General features: G+C 36.1%; 1 protein-coding gene across 1 annotated transcript in view; it reads left to right on the forward strand.

Moving 5' to 3' along the window:
* The window catches only part of NT5DC1 (5'-nucleotidase domain containing 1), a 127,879-nt gene that overhangs the window by 43,152 nt on the left and 57,391 nt on the right, over nt 1–27,336 (forward strand). The gene's annotated exons all lie outside the window — the stretch shown is intronic.

Raw genomic sequence — 27,336 nt, forward strand, 5'->3', positions numbered from 1 at the left:
AATTAATGCTTTGGATGGAGAAAATGTTGACATTATTAATAGTAGCCAGCCTGGTTTTTCTGCGGCTAGAATGCAGTTGTTTTTCATTTGTTTGCCTGAGAATTGAGTCCATAAATAATTGCAGCTCAACTGATTTGCAAATAGCTTTTAATTTGTAATCTTAATGCATAAGTTGGGATCTTTATCGTTGTATTTTGAGTTTTAACCTAAAAGTTAAAAAATTATGTGATGAAATAGAGAAAAATAAGATTTTCACAAGGCACCTCATAAAAAGAAACAAGGCATTGTATCAAAAACCAAGTAAAACAGTTGCACTATTTATTCTTTTATCCATCTTTGTCACCATTATGTACCTCTCATCTCTTGTTAATCTCTTTTCCTTCTGGTTCCCCTAATTTTGTCCAGATTATAATTTTTATTATCAGCAATGTAGTTCATTACAGCCTTTTTAAAAAATCTATATTTGTTTTTCTCATTTTCCATGTGTAAGGATATTCCTATATGGTATTGCATAATTGAATATGTAATTATTGCATTGTCTATTCATGCCTGCTTAACTGAAAAATGGAAACAAGGCATATCTTTTGTAATTAATTTGTCTACATAGAATGAAAATAGCACCTTGTTGGATTGTGTGTTGAGCAGTTTTATGCTGTTGTTACAAATATGAGAAGTTTGCCCCTACTTTCCATTGATTTTAATTGTCAAAGGTTTGTGTGCAAAGGACAACAGACATTATATTTTGATGAAAGCAGAAGCATTAACTCTTTTCCAGAATCGGAAGAGCAATGTGTTTGTGAGAGATAATAACTGATATGAAATTTTGCTTTAAGTTGGTACAGCCTAACAGTACAATTTCTCTGTGTGACCTTTTGAACACCTTATGTCCAAGTTATTGTCCTTATTTCAGCTGGAAAAAGGTATGTAATAAACCAAGATCTCCATGGTTGAAAAGAGGTTTTGCATATGGCAGCACACCCCAGCCATCATATCAGTGCTGACAGCTTCAGCACTGTCCAGTAGCATGAATATATTCATATTCATCATAAAAATATTAATTATATTCCTTTGCATTATTCTTTCTCATTATAGTAAGAGAAATTAAGAGATATGTTCATACTAGGTCAGCACAGGGGACAAGCAACAGGCGTTATCTTCCTGCCTCCAGACTCCTCTCTTAAAGGAAAAAGTGTTTGTAAAGAGTAAAAATAATGCATACCTGAGTGCTAAAAGTATTCTAATATTTCTATTTAAAACCAAAGATTTCTCTGAGCAATTCCCACAGATACAACATTATGTAATAACTCAGCCTGCGATTCCATATGTAATTGTTTAATCTAGCACAGAAAAGGTCATCTACATGGGACAAGAGAGACTGCAAATAGAAGATTTACCCCTTGCTTACTGGAATACCAGATTCCTGCCCTTTTTTTCCCAATGACTATTCTTGCAAGCAGCACTAGCCTAGCTCCTAGGAAAAGAGGGCTCACAGTTGAAATTGTAGTAGTGTCATTTGTTTCACAAAAAATATTGTTTAATAAGAAAAGAACAGAAGCCAAAGGAGATAATATCTTCAGCATATGCAGCATTTTCTAATTACTTTCCATATTTTATAAGTGTTCCATCCCTTTTTCTTTGTAATGTAATGTTGCTTCCTAATTTAATAATTTTCAAGATACTATTTGGCCTAAGAAATTACTGGAATAAACCTAAGAAATCTGTAACACTAAAAGACATTTTTGCAAAAGTTAACCTTAACAGCTAAAATGCCAAGAGAACATCTTTCTTCCAGTTTTGACATCTGTCTCTTAAGCAATGGCTTTAAATAATTTCTCAGATGTTACACAGCATTTTTATCAAATCCATGTTTTTATACCTCCTAAATTGTATCCTCTACATTTCTGCAAAATATGTACTTCTTTCTTACTCAGTAACCCTAATTTTTTTCCCCCTCACAAAATGTTAGAATCATTGGAATGGTTTATGTGTGTTTCCAATGGCAGGTGCTTCAGGTTAATGTTTTATGTGTAATATGTGCTATTACATATTATACATATTATATGTAATATGTAGTCTGTTAATTCAAAGTAATTTGGAGGCAGAAGGATAAACCACATGTGGATAAAGCCCAAATCACAGCGCTGATTGTCAACCCCCTATTTCTGTGCTTTAAGTCCACAACACACCATGTAATGAATTATCTTGCATCAAAACAGCAAGGTGTGTATATGCACTTACTAGTCTATACACACATGGTAAATGTGGAATTATGAGAGTAATTATCTTTATGGGCAAAGCCAGAGTTTCACAGCTGAGCCTACTTGGCTGCTTGCCACCAAGAGGTCAGCTTTTCTGCCCTAGCTCTGTCCTTTAGTCCCCCTCCTGTGTTCTCCTCATTTCCTTCCACCATTTGTGCAGTTGTCAGGTTCTTCTGGCATCTGCTTTAGCTAAGATAGCTAAAACTAATCAAACCTTTTTAGTGATTTCATTTTCTTCCATTCTAGGAAATTGAAAGAGCATTATAGGGATGTTCCATCAGCATTAGGTTGAAAGAGTGAGCAGAGGTGGAGCAGGTCCATAAATCACTCTGAATGCTTCACAGTCCATATTTTTAATTCAGGTCTTTGTCTCTAGTAATGAGCACAATTTTTTTTTTAAACCTGCACCTTGTGTATGAAACAGAGACGTTTGTTGCCTCATGTGGTTAAAGGTAAAATGAAATCCTAAAAATGAGCTGTGTTGCAATTAATTTTCTATGACTTTAAAAGGTTGATTATATCAATGCATGCTAGATATTTGGAAACTTTGGATTACTTAGTTGTTTGAGACATCTTGAGTTAAAATGTGATATTCTGCAGGAAATCAAACTGGTCTGGTTCAGATTTATAAAGGCTAGTTAATTTCGAACTGTTCCTTACTGGAATGGAGAGATAGATGTGTGTGTTGTAGGAAGAAGTCAAGCATTTTTCATGTCTTTGATTTTGAACTTTGGGACACTTTTTCTACCAGAAGAGCAAACCAGCTTAATTAACTTCAGTATTGTGTCTTTTCCTTTGCAGCTTTTTGAAAGGAATCTGATTCTTGGGTAACTGAAGTGGTAATACGCTAACAAGGATGTAATAGTTTTATTTCAGTTACATAGATTATATTTAGAAAACCTTGACCTAATGGCTTATTGTTTTCTTCTGTTCCATGAAATGGGGTCTGACTCTTATTCACTGCCCATTTTGAGAATAGCATAAGCTGTCAATCTCTATTCATCCAGACCCCAAGTTAAGAGCACCTACCAATTGCTGTATATTACATTTGCACATACACTGCCATCTGCAGAGTGGCCTAACAGTGGATTACAATGTCCTTAATGCCACTCATCTGGGTGGCCATCCTAAAAATAACCAGACAGTGCTACTCAAGGTAGTGTCTCAAGGATGTTGACTTCAAGCACTGCCTACTGCACTTCCTAATAAACACCAGGCTATCATCTAAAATACAAATGAATCACTTTATGCTCATTTTGATTCTGACTGCTTAAGGGTTGTTCATGGCTTGCAGTTTTGCTCTCCCTGGCCTATTCTGTTGTTAAAAGAATCCACTGTGTAGAGTCTTTCTTTCTTTCACCTATTTTGCTACATTATGGGGGTGACAACCTCTATTATTTAAAGAATCCATATATCCTTTGATGCTGGGGCAGGAAACTGACCAGTGGTACTTGTGAATTACTACCTCCACAGAATTACTATCTAATTTCATAGCCTGAGTCTTAAAAGATTATGTCCTAATGTTTCACTTAGTACAGGTTTAAAGGTTGTTTTTGCAGAAGGCAGACATTCTTGGAGTCTAGATGTTTTCTGGTTTCCCCAGCATTATCATTGTGCTTTGTTTCTTTCCTTGGGGTAACCAGGAAAAGGCCGGAGATCTGCAATGTCCCATATACTTGCAGAAAGTCACCAAGTTTGAAGAGAGGCTGTAAAAAAAAATACAGGGACACCAGATAGCAAGTGAAAAATGTTGTCATGTAAAAAAGATGTCCAAAGCCAAACAATGTTTGATAAAGTGGTGTTAATTTGGTGATTTGTAAACATAGCTCCATATAAGGTTAGTTTTACTGTGTCAGTCTTTTCCATAAAAATATTAGAAGACTTTATTCATTATATCCTCATATAATAGCTTAAAGTAAATTCAGAGCATAGCTCAAAGCTGTAGTGCACTGTAAATTAGTTAGGTCCTGGCAGAATAGAAATATAAATTAAAATCTGAAGTTCTGACTCATTTATGCCCTTATACACTTTGGAGGTCCTTTAGACTGCCAATGGAAGATATGCTGCATCTTTAAAAATTGTATTCATTAACTGTCTGTTATGGAAAAATAATGCTCAATCAGCACTGTGTTTGGGAGAAACAATATTGTCTAGTATATTCGTCTCTCACTCTATCTTATATTATTAAGGATATTCTCCTGTGATTTTTGTCACAAAGTAATTTAGGGCACAACTATCAAAATGCATAATTTCTTCTTCCAAGCTGGTTTTAAGTGGCAGAACTATCAATTTTCATGGTAAGCCATGCTAGTCTCTTTTACAGACCACAAAGGCTTGAACCTTGGACTTTAGGGATTCCTGGTACATCTGTTTTAAAATGAAGGCCTTTTCTTTGTAACAACTGCTTAGGTCTTCTGCATAAATAATTTTTTATAGCACATTTAAAATACGATTGCCTGCTTTATATGCAAAAATGTGTTTTAAAGTAAATGCTTTTAAATTCTTAATGTTATGTGAAGACAAAACCAAATTAGGCATAAAGGAAGGACACTTTCTTTGGGGTGCTGTCCAGCTTTCTTTGATTTTAGTGCTGCTCCTATTGGTATAGTCCGTGAGGATAAGTGTGGCGGTAGGGCTCATGGTCAGTGTGCAGATCTGTCAGGTGATGATTACCTGTAGAAGACCTCTTGGATACTCTACCTCATAATTGAGGAGTTTCTAAGAACATTCTGGGATGTGGAATGACCTGATTGAACAGACCTCCTCAAAGCAGTTGTGAGCAGTTACAGAGCTAGTATTCTGAATATGACTGCAAATGTGTGGAAAAAATACTATTAATTGGCTTTTCTGAAGCACAAATCCGAATACGCAGTCTTGAGCCCCGAATCAGCCTAGCTAGGGTTAGGGACATGCTGAACTTCAGAAGAGTTAATCACTTTCTAAAAGTGTCTTTGGTGGTTTTATTTTGTTATACAGAAGTGAAAACACAAAAAGTAGTGAGCACATTGAGCAATATTGAGTAATTCCAGTGTCTTGGCCTACAAGACCAGTTTGGTAAAAGGTGGGGTTTGGTGTGTGTAGATTTCAGGTGCAGTGTGGAGTTGGAAGAAGTGGATCAGGAAAAGAATTATTTTGGGTGGGAACTTGGATGCCACAAGCTTCTGTGGGAGAGAATTTGATGGTGACACTTCAGGGGAGATGCAGACTTAACATTAAGATATATTGTACTAAGTTAGTCAAGTCTGGAATGAGCTTCCTAGAAAGATGGTCATTGTCCTAAACCTGTCAGTTTTTAAGAGGCATATGGACAATGCCCTTAATAACATGCTTTAACTTTTGTTCAGATCTGAAGTGACAAAGCAGTGGACTAGATGATCATTGTAAGTCCCTTCCAGCTGAACTAGTCTAGTCTAGTCTAGTAGATTCTGGTCTATTCCAAAGGATTGGAAAGTAACTGGATGTAGAGTGGGAAAAGCAAGAGGACTTGAGAGACTATTAGGAGAGTGGAATTTTTGGAGGCAAAGCATTGGCCCTCAGAGATTGGAAAGATTAGATTTGTGAGGATCTAGAAAAAAAGATTTAAAGCCAGCCGCTTTAGGGAGAGAAGTCTGGAGAGGAAGACTGGAAAGATGGGGTGCTCTGCAGTAAAATGGACAAAGCCAACATTAGCTTCTGGTACCAGAGGCAGCTTTCCTCTCCCAGACATATGCATGGATTTGAAATATCTTTGCCCTGAGTTTTTGCCTTCAAAAAGCCCTATATTTTAAATTCCAGGGACTTTTTTTAATTGAAACAAAACTTAAACAGCTTTATGATTCTGATTTTCCTTGGGTTGCAAAGTTAACAAACAAACCCAGCATTGGTATTCTGTCCTCACTTCTCCTATATAGAAAGTCTATGAGCTATAATTGAGAGCTATAGCTGTGACAGCTTTTATGCTTTTACAGATGTTTTGGGGCATGTTGATTTATGTGTGTCCTGGTCTGTAAGTTCCTGCATGAGAATAAGACACATCTGAGAACTTCTGATAACGAAACCTGTTGTACAACTGGGTCAAATGTGTTTAAGTAAATACACTACAGATACAACACAGTAAAAAAAAATAATCTGCAGGGAGCTTAGGTGTGAAGTACACTTCTTAATACTGATCAAGCTAATACTTCTGAGTTATCGCCATGCATTATTTAATTTCAGGTATGAAGAAGGTGTTTGTCAAAGTTAAGCCCATACCTGCAGTTTAAAATATGAGCTGTAAGATAAGGCAAAAAAGAAGTTGCATTGGTGGCTTTTTATGCCAAATCTGGGCACTTCTCTATTAATGTATAACACAGCAACTCTCTGATAAGAGGATTTTTACTTTATTGAGGTGAATACTTAGAAAATATTTCAGCTTAGTCTAGCTGTGTCCATAGATTGCAGTGCTAATAGTTGGCATGGTAAGGGTTATCTGGAATTTTCATTGAAAGTGAATTTTTGTCCCTTCAAAGAACAGTTTTCAAATATTAAAATTAAGGTAAAATAAGACAAACACCACAACTGGCTGCTGAGAGCCTAAGTTCAAAGTATTATGGAGTAAAATTTGTTCAAAAAAATTACTCTGTAGCCTGTGAAAAATACCTGAAGCATTCTTTCCCTATAAAAATAGAAAAAATCCCCAACTTTTATATAAGGTATCTGTTCAAATCTTGTTTAAAGGAAAAAAGTTAGAGACCATTTTTAATGTAGCCTCAGTTGCAAAGTTGTGGTAAGCTGCTTCTCCGAAATAAAGATGATAGTTTTTGTAACCCTATTCTTCCACTTTTTCATGCAAATACATTTCCAATGTATTTAAACAAGAAGAGCAGACATCAAAGCAGATGAAATAAAATTAAGTAATTGTTTTAAATCTAAATTCCACTGCTTTTGTGCAACTCACACTTTTTTGTAAAGCTCAAGAGTTTTGCCTATTGCTACTCTAAATGTTACAAGGCTACTTTGGAATATTTTAAACAGAAGTCTTTTGAACACACAGGAAATGTTCATTGTTAGTAATTTGTTACATGATCAGGCTAGTAAAAATATAGCATATGATTAATCTGGGAGCCAAGTAGTATTTTTTTCAATTGTTTAAGTAGCAGGATAAAACCCCCATTCAAAATATATTGCCTTGGAAGTGTGAGTGAATTACAGCAGAAATGGTTTTCTGATTGTGTGCATTGCATGGAGGAATATTTAAAGCATTGGAAGGCTCAGCTAAATCATTCTGCAGTTCAAGCACTGAATATAACATAAGTGGCATACTTAGTACTATTTTAACCTTTTGTATAATTTTCCTAGACTTGAATGGAATGTCTTTTTCCAACTTGCAATAGTGTTTATTTCTCAATTATTCAATGTTTGCTAGTATAATTATAAAATATAAGTAAAAATCAGCATATTTTATGAAGCATCTATAATCAACATTTTTCTTTTTATAGAAAACACTATGGCTGAAGGGAGAATTGTAATTGCTATGTATTTTAATCATTGATCTAATTTCTTTTTGATGTCTAGCTACAGGAATTGGTGTTTGTCCTACCTTTTAGTTGAATGAAAGCTGTCCCTCAGTAGAGGGAGTGTCTGCTTGCCAGCTGCCAGCGAAAATCCCTGCTTTCTTAGCTCAGATGTGCTCCTCTTGCAGCGGGCGTGATTCACAGGAGTGCTTAGCAGGCAATTCGAAAGAGTTAGAAGGAAGCAGTCCTCTCATTCAAAAACCCTTTTTTGGTGACTTTTGGACTTTCTAACTTATTGAAAAGCTGAGCTGAATCATGTACTGGCTCCTGACTGATGGGTCTGCCTTCTGATTCACTTCCAGGAGAGAATAATTTTTTGTTTCCCAGCAGAAAATGACTGCATATGAGAGGTGGAAGGGGACTGGGGATTCTCACTTGTTTAACCTCCATGTTCTCATTTATCTGTGTTAAAGGGCAGCGTAAAATTCATTTGATATGTCTCTCTAATGGGATGGGCTTTTTTTGAGAGTAGAGAACAAATTCTTTATGTTCTGTAACCAATAAATTTCCTTCTTATGAGAAAAAAATCACAGAATTTTCCTGAGTTTTTCAGTCTATTCATATTCTTGTAGCAAAACTCAGATTTCAGAAAGGGGAAACAAGCTTCCTGAAAGGTCTTAGACAAATGCCTTCATGTCTGTCATCCATTTCTCTGCTTCTATTAATGTAAAGGTCAAATACCAATACCTGTGATTTTTTTTTCCACATTAAGGAATGAGGGTAAGTCTAAAGTATTAGTGTTTCCTGGAATCCAAGAGAGTAATCTCAAATCAAGATATTTTCCTCCTTGTCATTACCACTTCTGAATCTATTAGTTCCAGTATTGAATTTGGATGATATGAAAATTCCATATTCTGAATGCTGGTTTCATGGCTATGATAGTCCTGTAGCTGACTTTCAAAGATGACTAAGCTGTGCTTTTTTGAGTTCATATTCTTATATGACTCAAAATTCTTATATCTCTTATGCTGATACTTTGCTTCATTTAGTCTAAACAGTTCTTTGTTGTCAAAGGTGAAAACCTTGTTTTGGAGTAAACTCAGTCACTGCCATAGCCTTTGGGAAGAAACAAACAGAGAAATGTATAAACCTTGAAGATGACAGTGCAAGATGTTAATTTTCATCATATCCCTTGGTTGAGGCAGATTCATCTTTTTTACAGTCACGGTTTCATTTAAATATTTCTCTGATGTGAGACAGGTGGCTATGACATTGTGTGTGCCATTGTTTTGTTGTTTCAAAATGCAATGTCAGAAAAGTTGCATACTTCTATTAATGTATATAGAAAATTAATTGTCATGTTTCTGGCACCTTAGCTTCAGAGATATTTCAAACCATTTTTCAAAACTTAGTGCAGAATACTTCATATTTTAGGTATCAAGATTTTAGTCAGCTCCATGGCCTTGGATTTTATCCATAATGATATGGGAAATACTTTTAACTATTGATTTTTTTGGGCAAGTAACAAAAATCATGAGAGTAGTTTGTCTGCACTTTTTGATCCTCCTGCTACATGGAATGGGTTCTTTGAGATCTGCTAATCTGCCTGATTTAGTTCAGTTTTAGTCTGTCCATTCTAAGGATGAGCCAGTTTCTGAGATAACATTAACTTCATTCAAATTACAAGTCAGTTACAGCTCTAAACCTAAAACTCACATTTGACTGAAAATTCTAGTTTAGTGCCATAGAGAAGACCAAGTGGGAATGCCCTTGTTAGGGCACTGCTGCCCTGGGGGCAGTGATCCCATTCATTTCTGTGGAATTTTTTACACTGAGTTCAGGAAAGACAAGTGTTTCCTAAACTGCAGAACTTCTCCACATTTAGAGGCACAAGGTTTTCATGAGGCACGCTTCTTTCCAGGTGATCTTCATTTTTTGCTGTGCTTTTATCATTGTTCAAGGACTGAGGGCTTGACATCCCGAAGGGCAGAACAAAAGGTTGTAGTACCCATGAATGGGGTTTCTCTTTATTGATAAATTTGGAAAACAGTAAATATGTCAGGGAAAGGGGCAGCCAGAATTAGTGGATGTATGTGCCACGGCATCTCTCTACCTCAGTGAACTGAGGTTTTTTATAGGATGGGAAGAGCAAAATGCCAGTATCTCTTAGGAATCTGATAAATGTTCATAAATGTTAGTAAAACTCTGGGATGCCTTAATGGGTGGTAGTGCTAACAGTCATAGGAAAGCCAATTCTGATAGATTTGTGTGCAAAGTATATGTGAGCATGTAAAAAAAAAACATATGGAAATAAGGTAGTGAACCTGACATATTAAGAGGAAGGAATATAAGATCATTTTTTTTGGAACTTCAGCCTCAGTTGTTTATTTAAAGAATACATGCCTTTATTTTTATGATAAATCTTATAATGAAAGTGACATTTCCTGTCCTGTATTTATTTGGCATGTATCTGAACTTCCTTAATGCAGCATCCCTTTAAATTCACAGTTTAGGACTGCAGTATCTACAGTCCAGAGTGGTAAGTGTTGCAGGAGTATTGCAAAAGACAGAAATTAGGAGTGAATAAACTATGAATTTCCATAAAATAGTTTCTGTGTATAAAGTTCTGAATTCAGTTTATGTCCGTTCTGAATTGTTTTGAGTTGAATACACTTTTACTTGGCCTTTCACCCAGCACTGCTGGGTAGTTAATATGGCTTGTATAAGGACAGGATAAACCATCATTCCTTTGCAGTAAATCATTGCTTTTTCCCCCTCTCCTTTCATGTTTTCCTGGTCCCACTGTCTTATGTCTGTTTCTTAGAAATTTTCACCCTACTTCAGTGCAAGATTTGTAATCTTGGGAGACTTTCCTCTCCAGTATACCAAGGGAGCTGAGAACTGAGAAGCTCACTGCTTTCGGCTGTGGCTGCTTCTCCACTGGGGGACGAACTTACAGATGCTTCAAGGAGACTTGCATTGAGTTTGAAGGCAAGAATAGTGAATTATATAACCTTACTGGCACAGCAGTGCTGTGTGAGAATAGAAAATGCATAGGAAGAATGGAATCTTTGAAGAATTTAATACCTAAATCCATAATGCAAATTCCAGAAGCATGTATTTTAGATTGTTACTGAAGTGTAAAACCAGAGCACTTTAACACCAGGAGGCAGCTTGTGCCGTTACATAAATTTTATGGATTTATATTATAAAAAGCATTCTTATTAATATTTTAGGTACCAGTGGTTGTTGTTGCTCTTGCTTAAGAACTTTTGTTTCAGGTTTGCTTCATTAATTATATTTTGCATCGTGCCTATTTATACCACCATATGATGATTAGCCAGACCACCTCTAGAATATTTTTCACAAATGAATGCCCTTGAGGTACATTGTTTTGTCTTTCACCCTTGCCATCATCTGTATTTATTTTAGCTATAGTAATTATTTCAAGTAGATGGTATTTAATTCAAATGCTTAAATATTTTTCAGTATACTGACTTCAATAGAGATTTGGTCTTTCTTAGAAATTACCCATGTGTCTTCTGGATCTCTTTCCATAAAATAAAGAGAGAAAAATCTGTATGTCTAAAACTATCAAATAATTACATCTTTACCCTGTGTTTATTCAGTAAGTAATTTCAGACTATCTTTTATAGTTAGTCTGAGAAAATAATATTTAGAACTTCTTACTGTTTACAGCAAGATTTAGTTTTTTATCTGTTTTGCAGTAACATTATCCAAAAGTTAACATTTATTTCTAACATCTCAAAAAGCCATGAGGCCAGAATTATAATGATTTTCTAAATTTCTGAATCATGACACAAATATTCTTGGTATCTTCTTTGTTTCAGTGGAGAAAGAATCTTTATTTTTGCACAGAAATTGAAATGACATCTTAATAAAGATTATTTAATGTTCTGTTCTGTGGGAAAGAGAACTGGGTGTTTCTTCAACAGTGGAAAAACTTGTGGTCTCTCTAAAGCTCTGGTTGCAATTTTGTCCTCAACTTCACTTTCCTGTACTTAACTGACACTTATTTCATCCATATGCTTGAAGACTGAAATTCCATTCATCCATCAGATATGGTCCTCCCTTATGTGATTTCTTATTTCCTTTGCATACAACCATCTCCCTTCAAACAAGCACCAAGCTATAAATGCATAATAAATTATAGCTTGAAGAAATATTTTAGGTCCTTTAACAATCCTAGAGCTTAAAATGGTTAGCTTGACCTCAGGCTTTAGCTTGGCCTATGTAGGTTTTTACTTCTTTGTGCCATAAAAAAACCACAAATTAATTCTGAAAAAATAAACAGATCTAGGGGCGGGGTACAGTCTTGTGGTTAGGAGGGAAAGAATATAAAATACATACCTGAAAAGAGCAAAATAAAAGAAATACACTCTTGGGTGGGTGTGAGCATTGCTTTTCATTATTTCCAGTTATGTAATGATAAATGCTACACATAGCAAAGTTTGCAAAGAGGGAAAGGTACTGCAAAATGTTTCTGACCATCTGCTTTGCTTAGGGAAAGCAGTTGGATAAGGAAATATCAGATTGGAACTTGTAAGTTTGATAAGCTTTTAGCAGAGGTTCAGACAAACGTACAAAAGCTGGAAGAGCAAGATTGTTATCTCAGGAGAAGAATCTGTGCATTTCTTGATCAGGCTGCTGAGCATTTCACAGCCATGGCAATAAATATTTCTAGCCCATGGGTCCCAGTGCCTGTTACCAGCCAGACTCCCATAATGCCCTTGACAAGTTTGGAAAATAAATGCATTGGCATTCATAAGAAACCTAGAAATTTCAATGAGATGCTCTAGAAATACAGATAGATAAGCAGGAGGAAAGAAAGGCGCACAAAGCTTGAAACTGATTTTGGTCAATGGTAAAGAAATTTAAAGGTAAGGCTTAAAGCATTTGAGTAATCTACCACATGATATTGGAGCATTGTGAAACTAATAAGAAAATATAGGCAGGTGGACGGACAGGAATGAGATAGTAGTGGCATGTATAGTTCAGTCCATATTTCCTGATATATTTTTATTAAAAATATGCAAACTATATTTTTGCCTGAATGTGTATGAAATGTGAACACATTGACACTTGCAATGATTTTCTGCTCTCCTAGAAAATGTACAGCTTCTTTTCAAAAATTAGTTATAAAGCCATATTCACTTGGCATGTTACAACCAGAGTTTGACATACATCATTTAACCTGAGAGTAGCTCAGTTTGCTTAGTGCTAATAATACCAAGATTGTGCATTTCATCCCTGCATGGGCCATTCACTTACAAGTTGGAATTGGTCATCCTTGTGGGTCCCTTCCAGCTCAGGATATTCTGATACAGGTTCACATTGGCTCTTTTTTAAAAGAATTTGTCTATCAAAGATAGACTTAATAGATAATATAGCTAATGTCAAATAGCCAGCAGTGAAGACTGACTGTCTAAGTACTTGTTTGTCTGTTTTGGATAAGACTGCCCCTAACATAATATCTTTATGTCTGCAAAATGCAAAATTACTCAGTAACTTCACATGAAGGAACACAGCAGGTTCATTCTAAAATCAGTTACTACCACTTCAATCAGTACTATGTTCACATGATACATTTTTGTTATTTTTATTTAATATGCAGTGTGGAAAAGCACTCTAGTTGCAAAATAGTTAATTGAAGTTTATTGATCTCTGAGAGCGTGCTTCTTGCACACTGATTTTTCAGGGAACTTTTGCCTGCTATTCTGCCAACTTTGAAATCTTTGCTCTTCTTTATCATCATATGCAACTATCACATTTCTATAAAATTCTGGCATTAGATCATCATTTCAATATTATACTGATCCTTGGCACCTTTTGATATTGGCAAAGGAATCCTGGACAACACTATTTGAGGTCTGTTCTCCTATCATTAAATGTTTAGCCTGACTTTCTAAGAAAACACATATGGAGTCTATGTGAGCACAATATGTGTGCATGTTGTAGGGTAAACTGAAGACCTTTGGGAAATTTCAAAGGAATTTTACAATCTCAAATGTAATTAAGTTCCTTTAAAAACTTTGTTGTGAGAATGGAGGGAGCATTATTGCATGAGAGCAAAACTTCAGGCTGCAGTTAGAGCAGGTTGGCCTTGTCCCTGCAGCATCCATATAACTCTGACTACTCAACAGATTATTTTCTTTATGACCAAGCTGAATAGTTTGTAGAACAATACAGCTAAAATAATTAATTTTAAGATGTACATATCCTGTGAATAGTTTAACTGATAATCCTGAGTTTGTTGGGCTTTTTTTCTTTGTTACAACCGCACAGAGAAATCAAGAGATGTCTTGATTTCTACCTGTATTTTTGCTTTTGTGGAAAGTTTATTTGGATAAGCATGATTTTAGATAATCCACTTAAACTTTTTATTTTTCCATTTCCTTTATAAATTCAAGAAAATGTATATTTGCTTCAAAGGACTTTTCAAAGAATAGGTGATATATCAAGTGTAATTTATTATCGATAATTTTTTATTAACTGTCTGCTTTTTCTTTGGTGAGGTAATGTAAGGTTGGGAATTAAAGACTAACAAATGTCGTTTTTGTATACATTTATTTTGTAGTTCCAGTATTTTTATCATTAAATGCTTGTTTCAGCATGTTTTTCCCCAGATCTGTGCTACAAGAAGATACATTTAGAAGAATAGATTCCGTTTTCAAACATTTGATACTACTAAAATAGTGACAGGCATATGGCAAAATGACAAAGTGAGATTTCAGTTCCTAGGGGAAGAAATAAAATCTGATTATTCACAGTCATTGACTCTTTATTTACACTGTGGTGATTTAAACCGTACATGCAACAAAACCATCAGGTGTCTGTGTAAATAAATGTTTTTCTATGTAACTCTTCAAACTGTCTTTCAAACTTACATAAGAACATCAGAAATTAAGTAGCTGTATCTCATAACAAACTTTAAACCTCCTATTTTATATGAAATTGTAATCAAGTTGTAATGCTTATTTTAATTATGATATATTATTTTACTAATTATTATCTTTGTTTAGGAATGTGTATATAACAGAAAAGCTCAAGGAAAACACAAAAGTGAAAAAAGCTCTCTAATAAAAAGTTCACCTGCTTGATCTGACCAAATGAAAAATTTATCTGGGTTATATTGTTCAAATCACTCTTCCTTTGTTTCTTTCTTAAAAAAAGTAAATAAATAGATAAATCAATAAATAAAACCAACAACCAAATATTTTATATGAATCAATTAACACACCCCCATAAAAAGGAATGTTAGCTTTGAATTCAGACATTCTGTTACTCTCATCAGAATTGACAAATCTGTCATTTCCCTTTGAAAACCTGTATAAATATACTAGGGTACACTGGAAAAAATATTTAAAGAGCTTGGAATATGTCTTTTTGATGTTGTTAAAGTATAAAATAAAGGTTCTCCGGGAATTTCAGCCCATTTCCAAATTATAGTTAGGAATTTAGCTTTTGAGGTCTTCTTTCAAGCCAAGATAAAGCTAGCAAGATTCTTCTGGCACACCTCTTCTTCTCGGGCCCTGCGTCTTACAATCATTTCATAAAACAGTCCAGGTCACTTAAAACTCTTCAGGTTTCTGGCCTTCAGTAGCTCTTCTGGAAGGCACTCCCACAGCCTTACTGTTCTCATGTTTGAGAACGTTTCCAGCCTAAATGTGTTCGTGGCAAGTTTCTAACCTGATGCTGTTGTGGGTTTTAAGATTAAACTTCTCCTTTGTGATGGGGGGGTAATGAGACATTTGACTATTCATATAGTTCTTGCTTGCAGTGTTTTCTTGCAAGACAAGATGTTTTCTCAGAGACTCTTGCAGAATATGGACAGCCAGATATTGACTCAGATGAGATTCCACTAGTACTTTTACACTTGTATTAACTCTATGCTGCTTCAGTTGAATTTATCTTGTGCAGTATGTCTGAAGAAGTTATTTGTGTTTTATTGAGTCCTGTGTCTGAAAAGAAAATTGCATGTTTTTCTCTTACCTGATTTCTGGCTGATGAGCTACTGAAAAGTAAATTTTCAATAGCCCTTGGGGAGATTTTTTTTTTTTTGTTTAAAATTAGGCACCTAAGGAAGACTGCCAAATGTACCTTATGAATGACTGTAGAAAGATGGAAGAATCTTCAGAGAATCCCCACTCATCCCATTTAGACATGGGTCTAAGTAGATTATATAAAATATCAGTGGTTTTGTTCACATCTTTCTATTGATTATACAAAGAGCTGGGAAGTTACAAAGTTTTTAGATGGCTTGGATGAGTTGAATCCCATCTCAGCTGAGGGGCACTGTACTTTGTACTCCCATGTTTAATATTCTGCTCCAGATTTTTTTCCTGTGCATGGTGCTCTTATCCCTGTTGGTGCTTTTCTTCTCTCTCTATTTTTTTGTTTGTTTGTTTGTTTTTTTCCCAAACTTCTTGTATTAATTTCTGTTTTAGGGGTGACATCACAAAAGTAAAATTAGAAATAAAATTAATATCAAGACTGTTTCTGGAGAAGCTCTACTACAGTCATATTTTTTAGCCCAGAGGTTTCCCTTTCAGCACAGTTCATTGGCATTTCCTCTGCAACAGTCACTTCAGTCAGCACCTTCACAGTCTTTTCTAACTTTCTTTTTTTCCAGTTTATCAATTAATCTCCATTGTGACACCTTACTAAATGTTCTGCTGAAGTTCAGATAAAATCTAATCTCTCTCTGTGCAGTTCTTTTGTCTGGAAGATCAGGTATCCTATCAAAGGAAAAAAAAATCAGGCTAGTCTGACATGACCTACCTTTTCTAAAGCCATGTTACATTTTATTCTATTGTCCATTTACCTTCAAGCCTCTAATTATTCTTTCCTTCAAATTTCATCATATGATTAACATGGAGCCTGAGGTGTGAAAGGATAAAAATTTTTGAGTCATGCCTGAGGTGTGAAAGGATAAAAATTTTTGAGTCATTTTTTATTCTCCAGTGTTGGCACAAATGCTGTTATGAGTTCAGCATATTTTGTAGCCCTGCCTAAGTAACATCTTCATTAAAAATCTTTCTGTTTGGTCTGGTATTAATTATATGGCCATTTTTCAGAATCCTGAGATAAAAGGGAGCTTGTGAGGAGGCTCAAGTGCATTAAGGTGTTTAAACTTTGCTTGTTCCTTGACTATGATTATGGACATATACTTACATCACACATTGACTTCACTGAAGACTTCAATTTCATTTGGGAATCACACTGATTTCTACTGTGGTATTTCAACTACTTCGCTAGAGCTACTTTTATTCTCTGGTAGGTGAAAAAGTTGTTGGCATTTTCTTGAACTTTTTCTTTTCTTCAAGGAGCAGTTAATTTTGCCATTTTAAGTTATTTCTTTGTATCAGTCATTTCAGGCTTTCTGCTTTTTCAAATACTGTTATCTGTCCATTTGGATCTGGAGACATCATATGTAGGGATTTCCCTTTCACTGAGATGCAAGTTCCAATAAATACCTGAATATTTGATATAAAGAAATTCATGTGTCCTTCATCAGTGTTCTTTTTTACCTTTTTTTTTTTTTTTGTCTGAGAGGACTAATATTTTCAAATAAATCTCAAGGGAGCTCTGGAAAAGTTGGTTTAAAGTATGTCCTCTCTGCCAAGTAGATTATTTTCCTGGTAAAATAAATAGCTATGCACTGTAAAAATAAGCTTATATTACTTGCACACTTTTTAGAGAGCTTCTGATTACTCAAAGCTTGTTTCCAGTAACTGTATCATTTTTTTAAAGGGAAGAAAAAGGCCTTTATCTTTGTGGTAGGACAACTTTTACAAAAAAACTTGATATGAAGATGTGAAATGAATATTTTAAGTCATTAAAAACTAATAGGCAACAAGACATTTTGCAAAGGAAATGTAAGATGATGCTGCAGTGGCACCACATTGCTCATTAACAATCACAGAATTATTGTGCTCTAGGTTCTTCAGTTGGATGTGGAAAGGAAAAAAGAGCAAATGCCTGTAAAAACATGCCCCACAGTAGTGGACATGCTTCTCCCATTACATGGGGCCTTTGGCTGTCTACATTTAGAAGTGATATGAAATGTCATTGTGTTGAGCCAATTGCTTTACAGGAAAGGAGAAACACAATTAATTAATGCCATTTTGGACTGAAGCTCCTTCATTTCTTTCTCGTAACAGACAAGACCATGATCCAAGCAACCTAATTCAATAAATAAGGGAGTACAGTACAGTTACAAAGCATCCCAACTGAATATTTTCTTGTGAAATTAAAATACCTCACCATCAATGACCATTGGGTGTATATTTTTACTTCTGTATCAACTGGAGAGAAAGATATTTATTTACCTAGTTTGTTCAAATGTTTAGTCAATGAGGTTTTGGAAAGTTACTAATGAAGTAGAGAAGCCAATATTCTCTTTTGCAAGTGTTAAAGGAGGCTATTATGTGCCCATTTGGGAATATGCTGCACCATTTGCTGTCTGCAAAAGGCTTTGCAGGCCAATAAGACATCACAAGTTTCTTAATCCAGGTTATGGAATGAAGCAGAAGTAGCTGTTGTTACCTGCTGAGGTATCCTGATGTTTAGGACTGGAACCAGCCAGTTGCTCTGGGTTTTTTTTTTAATTCAGTTTAACCTGATCTTAAGGAGATTTTAATTTTATCTAAAAGATAATGATTTGCAGCAAAAGGCATAGTACAAAGTTTAATGAGAAGAGTGAATGCAACTAAAAGGTATAAGCCCACATAATTTTACTTAGCATAAATGTTAGTTCAAGGGTTTCTTTTATCCCCATGGCCTCTGATATTGGCTGTATTTAAGCTAAGACACATCATTTTCCCCGGATTATGGATGTTTGCAGAAGACAGTCAAGATTTGGGGCATATCCTTTTTATCTGCATAGTCAATGTTCATCTTTCATGAAAGAAAGGAGGAAGAGGATAGAAAAGTAGATAATTTATTTTCAGGCAGTCTTATGCCTCTAGTCTTTCAGTGTTCATCAGTCCTATTAATTCTAATCATTGCTGTCTGTCCTGTTTTAGATGTTCATGTTTAATTAGCCCAGCTGAACAAATCACATCCTTCCAGCCAGACTGGCTTTCATGCAGATGAGCTCTGGACATTGACAATTAGGCATCTGTTGTCTAGATTACTTTTTTGGAGCAAAGGAAAGAAATGGGCATTTGTAGCGTGTGACTCACATGGTCTATTTTAGACATCTGTGTACACTCCAGTGGGAAGAGCAACATGCTAGAGACACCCGTTTGTCTCCATCAACTATAAAAGAAGCCTTGCCATCCTACACAGATTTAGGGATTGTCAACCTTAGGTGGGGTGATTCTCATCCTTAAGGACTGTCCTTTTACTAGGCTAGGTTTTTACCAAACCAGTGATTCATGACGAAGTCCTGTCTTCATCTTGCAGAGCCGGGAAATTTCCATGTCCCAGAGAAAAACTTCTCATTCTCCCTCTTTGCTTACCCAGCAATTACAGTGTAAATGTACATTATGTAGCTGGGACTGTGTGTGTGTAACTCAGGGGAGAGCTCCTGTTTAGGAACAATCCTGGAAGGGACCCCTCAGTGCTGGCATTAACTTCTTTGGGAGGTTTTGGCTCTTTTTCATGGCACTGGGGTAAAGGCAATGAAAATCTGTCCTATAAGACCTGGGCCGCAGACAGGAATTCCCAGCACTGCTCTTCTCTGTGATCTCCTACAGTTTCAGGACTTTGCCAGCAATCCACTTGCACCTGCAAATGTTCCCACAGCAAGGGGAAAGAAATTGAGGTAATCTGTATGGAAACTCAAGCAAAGCAAAGCTTTCACAGAAACAGTGTTTGCCGTTAGTAGAACCTTGTAGCTACTCCAAAACTGGTGTAATGGTGGACAACTGTAGAAGGGAGGGAGCATTTAGAAACATCTTTAGTGTCTGAGTATGAACATCTTCAACACTTTCATTTAAGCTGAACCTGAATGTGCGTGCTCACATTCAGTGATGAACTCATGCTGGCTTAAGGTTCCTAAGGCCTCATGCAGAACATTACATTAAATAAAGCACCTGTATAGGGTGCTGATAAGATTTCTCTCCAAAACTTTGTCCCAGAAGACTTTCTTTGAGGTTCCCATCACTTCAGCTTTATAAAGCATCAGGTATTTGATCTTCGTTTGGCATAAAACCAGCATGAAGTCATAATGTCAGCATAAAGAGTTTGTTGCAGTGAGCTTTGGGAAATGTGGGGGGGGAAAAAAAGTGATTATGTCCACACCTGACCTGCTACAAAATTTTATTATATTGGTTGATCTGCCAGAGGACAGATATGATATTATTGTCTGTGGACCTTAGATTTTATGCCACTACACTTCTGTGAATTTATCTGCTTATTTCAAGGAGAATAAAGACTGTGATAATAAACCACCTAGTGCAGCTATTAGGATGACAAAGGTGCTTGTATTGCAACTGCAGTAGCAGTTTCTTCCTCAAAGGCAAGCTAAATAAAGTTTCTGGTGCCTGTCAGGAATAACAAAAAGGGGACATTGTCATTGTAATTAAAATTTTTAAAACTTATTTTAATAAAACAAGAGTGTTAGTGCTTGATTTATTCATTTTTAGTTCTATATTTCCTAGTAGAAAAAGGATCAAGAAAAAGTAGACATACTGAGTCTTTAGTACCCCTTTGTGATTCAAACTATAGTCCAATTTCTTGCTGGTGTAGATTTCATTAATTAATAAATCTGGTAATATTCTCAATATCCTAGCTATTCATCTGTGTTACAAAGCACACTAGGGTTTTGGTTTTGAAAGCTAAAATATAGCAAGCTGTTAATGGAATTTATATTTGTGCTCCCAAGAGGTTTAAATGAAGTCTTGAGGGTAACCACAATCCCTGGCGAGAATTCTCTTTCTTATTAAAGCTGACCTGGACAGGACTTGCTTTCAAGCCACATTGAAATTGTCTAGAGAAAAGGAGACAGCACACATTCTTCTTGTACCTCTGCCTCTGGCCAGTCTAGCATAGCACTGCATCTTAGTCATTAGCAAGGGAGAGAAAGAAACCAGTACTTCCCAGTTCTGGAAAAGAAAACCACTAAAGAAAAAATACACTTACTAGATTCCACAAACTAATAATGAAAGGTTTGCTTGATCACCAACAACTTACTCCTGACCTCATGAACTGGAAAATATTTTCTGTTGTCCTTGGGTAAGTTTTGTCAGTGGATTGTCTCAGGGTTTCTTGGGATGCATGAACTAACTTAAAAGGTGACTTGCTTGGATTTTAAAACTTTTATTTATTCAGTACACTTCAGTTTGCTAATTATTTAGCCCAAGCAGAAGCTATCAGCTGCCAGTAACACATTAGCAATAAGCTTTCTGTGATATTCCCTTTACAGAGTTAGCACCTGCATAAAATTCTTGTTCTAAATCACCCACCTGGATCTGCCTCAGTCTCTGCATTAATAAAGCAGGAAAACTGGTAGAGGAAAGTTAATCAATATACACAACTCCCCTCCTAAAAGAAAGTATTATTCGCATATATCTTTTCTATCAAATTGATATTTTAAGGTACATTTTTTTTTGCGTTTACCTAGCTTGAAGTTACTAAAACTATTTTATAAATCCAAAGCTGAGATTTCCTGAGTAAAAACTTGCCTGCTAAATATAAGTTTTCTTGCTAAATTTAAAACTGAATTCTTACAGTAAAATGTATGAAGTTATTTGAAATTGGATGTATAGTGTTATTATTGTACTACTTTTTAATGAGGATGCAAAAGGAAGAATACTGATGGAATACTTTATCTAACTCTGGGCAGTGCCAGCTGCTTTGTAACTGCTATCAAAGTTTAGGAAAAAGAGATCAGCTTCTTTCTAAAAAGAAGTTGAAAATAATCAAAGTACTTAGGGAAGGATTAAAGACGAAAAGGAACATAGGTGTTGTGTGCAGCTTTTAATGGTGGTAACTGATTTTCTGACAGAACTTTAAAAAACTTATACATGATCATGTGCTATTTTTGGAGAGTTATGAGAATCAAATAAATCTGTCTGGAAGCCAGATAACTACTTGAACACAGAATTATCACCCTGGTGACTTACATCAGCCTTAGAAGACGATTTCAACTGTCTTGCTGGTAGATTTGAAAACAGTGTGAAATATATCCAGTCACTGGCCATATGGCATGCATCCACCTTCCAGCATGAAAACCAGTATGTGGCACTAATGTGTATTTCAGAGGCAAGCTAACTTCCAAATGGCTGAAGGATACCAGCCAGCTGCCTGCATGGACAGAGAGAGAAACCAAAACGCAAGGGGAGAGCTCTGCTGAAATCCTTGAAGCCTCCTGTGCCATTGCACCAACTGTTTGCCTTATGGAGCTCGGAGCAAAACCAAACAGGAAAGATCACAGACCTCTTGCACTGCCAAATATTTTGTGGTCGCCAGGAGCCTGAGAGTTGAACTATGAGACCTGTGTGGTATGTGAGAGGGCTGGAAAGGATTGTTTCAAGTTGGGAGGCAGTGACAGCACTGCTGGATCTCAGTAGCCTGCTGAGGTGCCAGACAGCTTCTTCCTTGGAGCTTAAAAAGGAGGAGTGAAGTGATCCAGCTGCTAGGAAGTTTATCCATTAAGGTCAGGTGAAGTACTGACTCCCTAATTACAGTGCTTACCAGAAGGAGCAGAAAACACTCTGTGGAGTTTGCAAAATCAGAGTTATATTTTCTACTTTGAAATATACCCTCCAATCCAAGTCCATTGTGATTGTTTTCCTTTTTTCATCCTGTACTTTAGAAGAAGGAAAATACTTTGTGTCTAGGCATTAGAAATCCTCCTAATACTGCCAGAAGGTGGCCTGGGGCAATAAAGCATTCTCTGATACTTTTTGTTTGACAGACTTTTAACTTACTTGAATACAACTGGAGGGTATGTTGTGAAGTACTGACGTTTAGGCAGTTTTTCCTTGCTCCTTGCACCCAGATATTTGTTTTTTGCAGTAATTGTGGTGATCAAATCCTTGGGATGCCTTTCTCCCATGGGGTCATAATGTGTTTGGAGTGAAAGAAATATGTGCTGGTTTTCTGCAACAGTACCAATCAGACCAGTTACAAATCCTGCTTTCGGCTGCTGTTGCTGTTCCCTGGCCAGAAACCCTCCTCATTCAAGAGGCTGCTTTTTCCCCTTCTCCCTCTGCTTCCCTGGCTTAGTCCTATTTCTTTCTCCTCTCCTCCTCCTCCTCCCTCTTTTCTGAAACTCATTGTTCTTAGATTGAAAGCAGACACCGACACCACCACAAACTGTTTGATTTGGTTTGAAACAGCCCTTCCTGTGCATTCTGTGTATACAGAATGATTTGTTAGTGATTCGGATCAGGCACCATTCACTGGAGAGAGCAGCAGGGACTAAGACGTGCATGCTGAAAAGTTCTTTATGAGGAGAAACTGCACTAATCATAATGTAAAGACTATTCCTGACCTTAGAGGTCCCTCAGGAGCAGGGCACCAACAACAACAGGGCACCAGCTGTGAAAAAAAATCCCTTGAGATCTCACTGTATGGGGGCTGGCAATGTCTTCTGACCATACTGGACCCAGTATAATGACATAAAAGGATTTTTAGCTCTGTTAAATTTTAGCCTGTATTAAATATACAGGCATACATTGCCACTTGATCAGTCCTTAAGAGCAGCTGAAAAGTTTAAGTTCCCATTTAAGCCACAAGGTCACTTCTGAGTGAGGTCTAGTTTTTTCAGATGTGAATCATCAGAAAGACAACTGATTTTTTTTTTTTTTTTTTTTTTTTTTTTTTTGAGCCCTGCTTAGTTTAGTCCCTAATGAAGGACAAGAGAATATGATTTTCCAAGTAACTCAGTTCATTTCATGGTGGATTTGACTTTGATCATAACTATTGGGAGTATTGGGAGTTTTTTTAGTGTTTTAGAGGAGTTTGTCACAACTGAGTGTGATTTGTGCTGTGAAGGAGGAGTGTGAGTCAATTTTTTAAAAAACAGTACCAAAATAATCTTTATTAGGCAAATACTTCAAGGCTGTTAGCTTTTCCTCCTGTAGTCAGTAACAGAAGATTTTTCAACTTTGTAAATAAAAACCTGCAACTGCAAATGTTGCACATCCTCACTTTCTCTGCTGTTTGGGACGCCTTGTTACACATTCCATCACAAATTGAAGGGCTTTGCATTGAAGGGCACATTCCCAGCCACTCTGGGTAATCTGACTGAATTCTTTTGTATCCTTCTGAGTGATGAAACACAGTAGCCAGGAGTTTGCAATAAAAGCATTCACACCTCTGTGAAACTTGCTCCCTCTGGTGTTTCCGCAGAGCCAGTGCTTGCTGACTTTTCAATCCAGGGTTATAATATAATTCAATTACATTATAGTAATGAGGGCATCTGTAATTTGTAAAATTATTATAAAAACTTACTATATCTTACTTTAAAAAAAACCAAACATGAAAAACAAAAACAACAACAACAACAAAAAAAAGCCAACAGATTTTGTTCAGTCAGTGTAGAAACACTCAGGTGTCACTGCAGTGAATGCAAAGAGCCACACACATACCTTCCCATCTTGGTCTGAATGCTATCTTCCCTATATATAATCCTTTCATTTTACTATAGTATTTGATTGCATTCCCTGCATTCCATTCCGTTTATGGATTTAAAGAAAAATAATTTGTCTAACTTTGGAAGCTTTATGTAGAAAGCACTTGTTACTTTTTAATACAATGTAAAGCTATTTGTAGCTGTCAAGCTGGGAAGAAAAATACATGTAAGCATGCTTCTGATTTAAGTCATTCCCAGTTCTGCTGTGTTAGAACTTGGACATGTTCTAAAATTCAAATAAGATTGACTGGATAAAATACGAGGCTCATACCCTGTAGGCAAAATTTGTACATATCAATTGAAGTGTTTCTTGCATGCCTAAGGTTGTAAGTCACTCAGACAAGCGTCTTACTGCACTGTGGGGAAATGCTGCCACCTGTTTGGTTTAGTTCTCTGCACTTAATAAGCCAGAATACTTTCCCCAGTCTAGGACTCCTGCAGTCTTCTTTACATCTATTTTGTTTGGCTCAAGCAAAGGATATTTTAAACAAACTGGAAAGGAAGAGTTTAAACTTCCCATGTGAGCATTGTGAAAGGTGTTTTTAGATTGGCATGTTACAGGGCATGTTGCTGAGCTTGCAAGTGGCATAAAAAGTTACTGCCTGTCAGGTGAGATGGAGTGACTGATTGTATATGCGTACATTAAACCTCTCCCCACAGTGAAACAAAACACTCGCCTCAATGAAGGATTAAAGAAAGCAGGTACAAGTTCTCGTCTGCCAGATGCTTAGATTTGCTTATTTGATCTCCTGTAATCATCTGTAACAGAAATGAAAATGAAAGCAAGAGTAGGAGCAAAATCAGCTTGTGTCTTTTGAGTGAATAAAGTACTATTAGCTGATGCTCTTGATGCTCTGTTTCTTACATTGGGGAGAGTAAGATCCTTGTAAACCCTTATGCCACTGGAGTCAGTGTGAATTTTGTCATGGGACTATGAACAAATCCTTAAGAGGCATACTTCTATCAAGCTATAAAATATCTTACTGTAGTGCACAGTCGTCTATGGTCAAATAACAACCAAGAAGGACTTTTATTACCACAATGTTTCTGGTGAGCTAATCATGAAAGAGCATGAGGTTTAATAAAAAATCCAAGAAACTCTTATTATAAGCTCTCTATATTTTTCTTTTCCTAACAGCATGTGATGCTTTACTCATACCTTCTAGTAATGTATTTCTGTAGAAGAATGATTGTACATGTGGAAAAAGTCATAAGTAATTCAAATGACTAACAATTAAAGGAGCACATAAAACTGTATAGTCCTTTCTCTAAAGAATCTTGAAGTCTTTATGTATAATTTAAAGTTTCTTTGAGTACTGTTTCTGTTTTATTCTATCCACTAGCCCATAAACTTAGAACTATAATAGTAATAATGACATTTTCCATATAAATGTATTTATCTTTCTCTGCAAATACATATTACACGCATGTGCATAATATATGCAAATTGGATTTTGTTTTATAGCAATTTTTAGTAATGAACACAGATGTGAGCAAATTCTTGAGAGAATATATCTCTCAGGCATGTATCTGCTATGCTATTTTCAGACAGTTATGTCTTTGATACTCAAATGGTTTTCTAATGTCTGAAAATTTGCACTTAAAAAGGAAAAAGAAAATATTACTTTTACATGTCATTCTTTTTGTTTATCTTGAGTCTTTATACAGCAGAGAAATTAATTTGAAAAAGCAGCTGTGATGTAGCCACTATTGCTGATATAATTTAACATTGGTCTTGATAGGAGTGTTTTAATGAAAAAACATACTTTATGTCTTATATCACTATAAACTGTCTAAAACCAGCATTGATTCAGGAGACATTTCCATAGTCAATTAATTTCTTCCAGCAGAAAGGTAGTAATAAAAGAAAGCACATACAACAAATGATATTAACAGAATAATCTCACATTAATGTTCACATGTCAGTCCAAAAAACTAAATGAATGAGGATGTTGTCTGATTTTTGTAGAATGTAAGGTGCTGAATGCAAACATTGTGTGCATATGTCATTGACTTTGGCAGGAATGGTAATTTAAAGACTAAAGGAGAAGTGGGTCTCCTTATATGTCTGTTTTCTTGGAACTTAATAACCAGTCCTACAGTCTGGAAAACAAAAGAGCTGTTTGTGTGTCATCTGGTTTCTTCATAAATATTCAGGGAAGACTTTTGTTGCTCTGTGGAAACTGCCTCTACAAACATTTTAAATATACAAATACGAATTGTTCATGCAGTGTTTGCTTTCATAAATACTCCATCCTGTTTGGCTAAGCCCCATGAAAGTGAAATTTGAATGGCAGCACTTCCTTCCTTGCAACCTAGCAAGGGTTCGAGTGGTAACCAGGCACTTGCTTTCTGCTTTTCCTCATCAAACTGTTTCATTACAGTTGTAGTGAGAGAGCAAGAAAATTGGAGTAGAGCTGTTGGTGGTGGAGGTGCATGGAAACCCTCCTGCTCCGCAGCCTGTCCAGCCAGGAGAACAGCGTGCCCAGGAGTGCCCACTGCTGTCATGAGCAGGGTGGGTTCCCAGCCACCTTCTGCCAGCTCTGCCAGCCTGCAAGAAACCTGAAACACTGAGTCCTGTCAAGTTTGCATTAACAGAAACAGCCACAGCATTTTATGATATACTCTGTAAATACACTATAAATGTAAGAGATACTCTGTAGTCACTTAAATATTTTGAGGGAGATTTGCAACTACATGATCTTTAAGGTCCCTTCCAACTTAAACCATTCTATGATTCTATTATTTTATATCAAATATATAAATTGACTTTAATTTCCAGAATTTCTTGCTAGTAGCTGCAGAGATCCATACAAAAGTGGCCCCAGAAAGCCAAGAGTTCTCATCTGTTTGATGTGTTGTTGGGATAATGTTAAAACAGGTGAAGAATCAAACGGGGAGAGATAAGAATATAGAATCGCAAACAGAGCACCCAGAAAAAATTTCTTCATAACTTTTAAATAGATTTCTGTGGACTCTAAACTCCAAAATTCTTGCT

The sequence above is a fragment of the Anomalospiza imberbis genome, chromosome 3 (assembly GCF_031753505.1).
Source record: "Anomalospiza imberbis isolate Cuckoo-Finch-1a 21T00152 chromosome 3, ASM3175350v1, whole genome shotgun sequence".
NCBI classification, from domain to species: Eukaryota; Metazoa; Chordata; class Aves; order Passeriformes; family Viduidae; genus Anomalospiza; species Anomalospiza imberbis.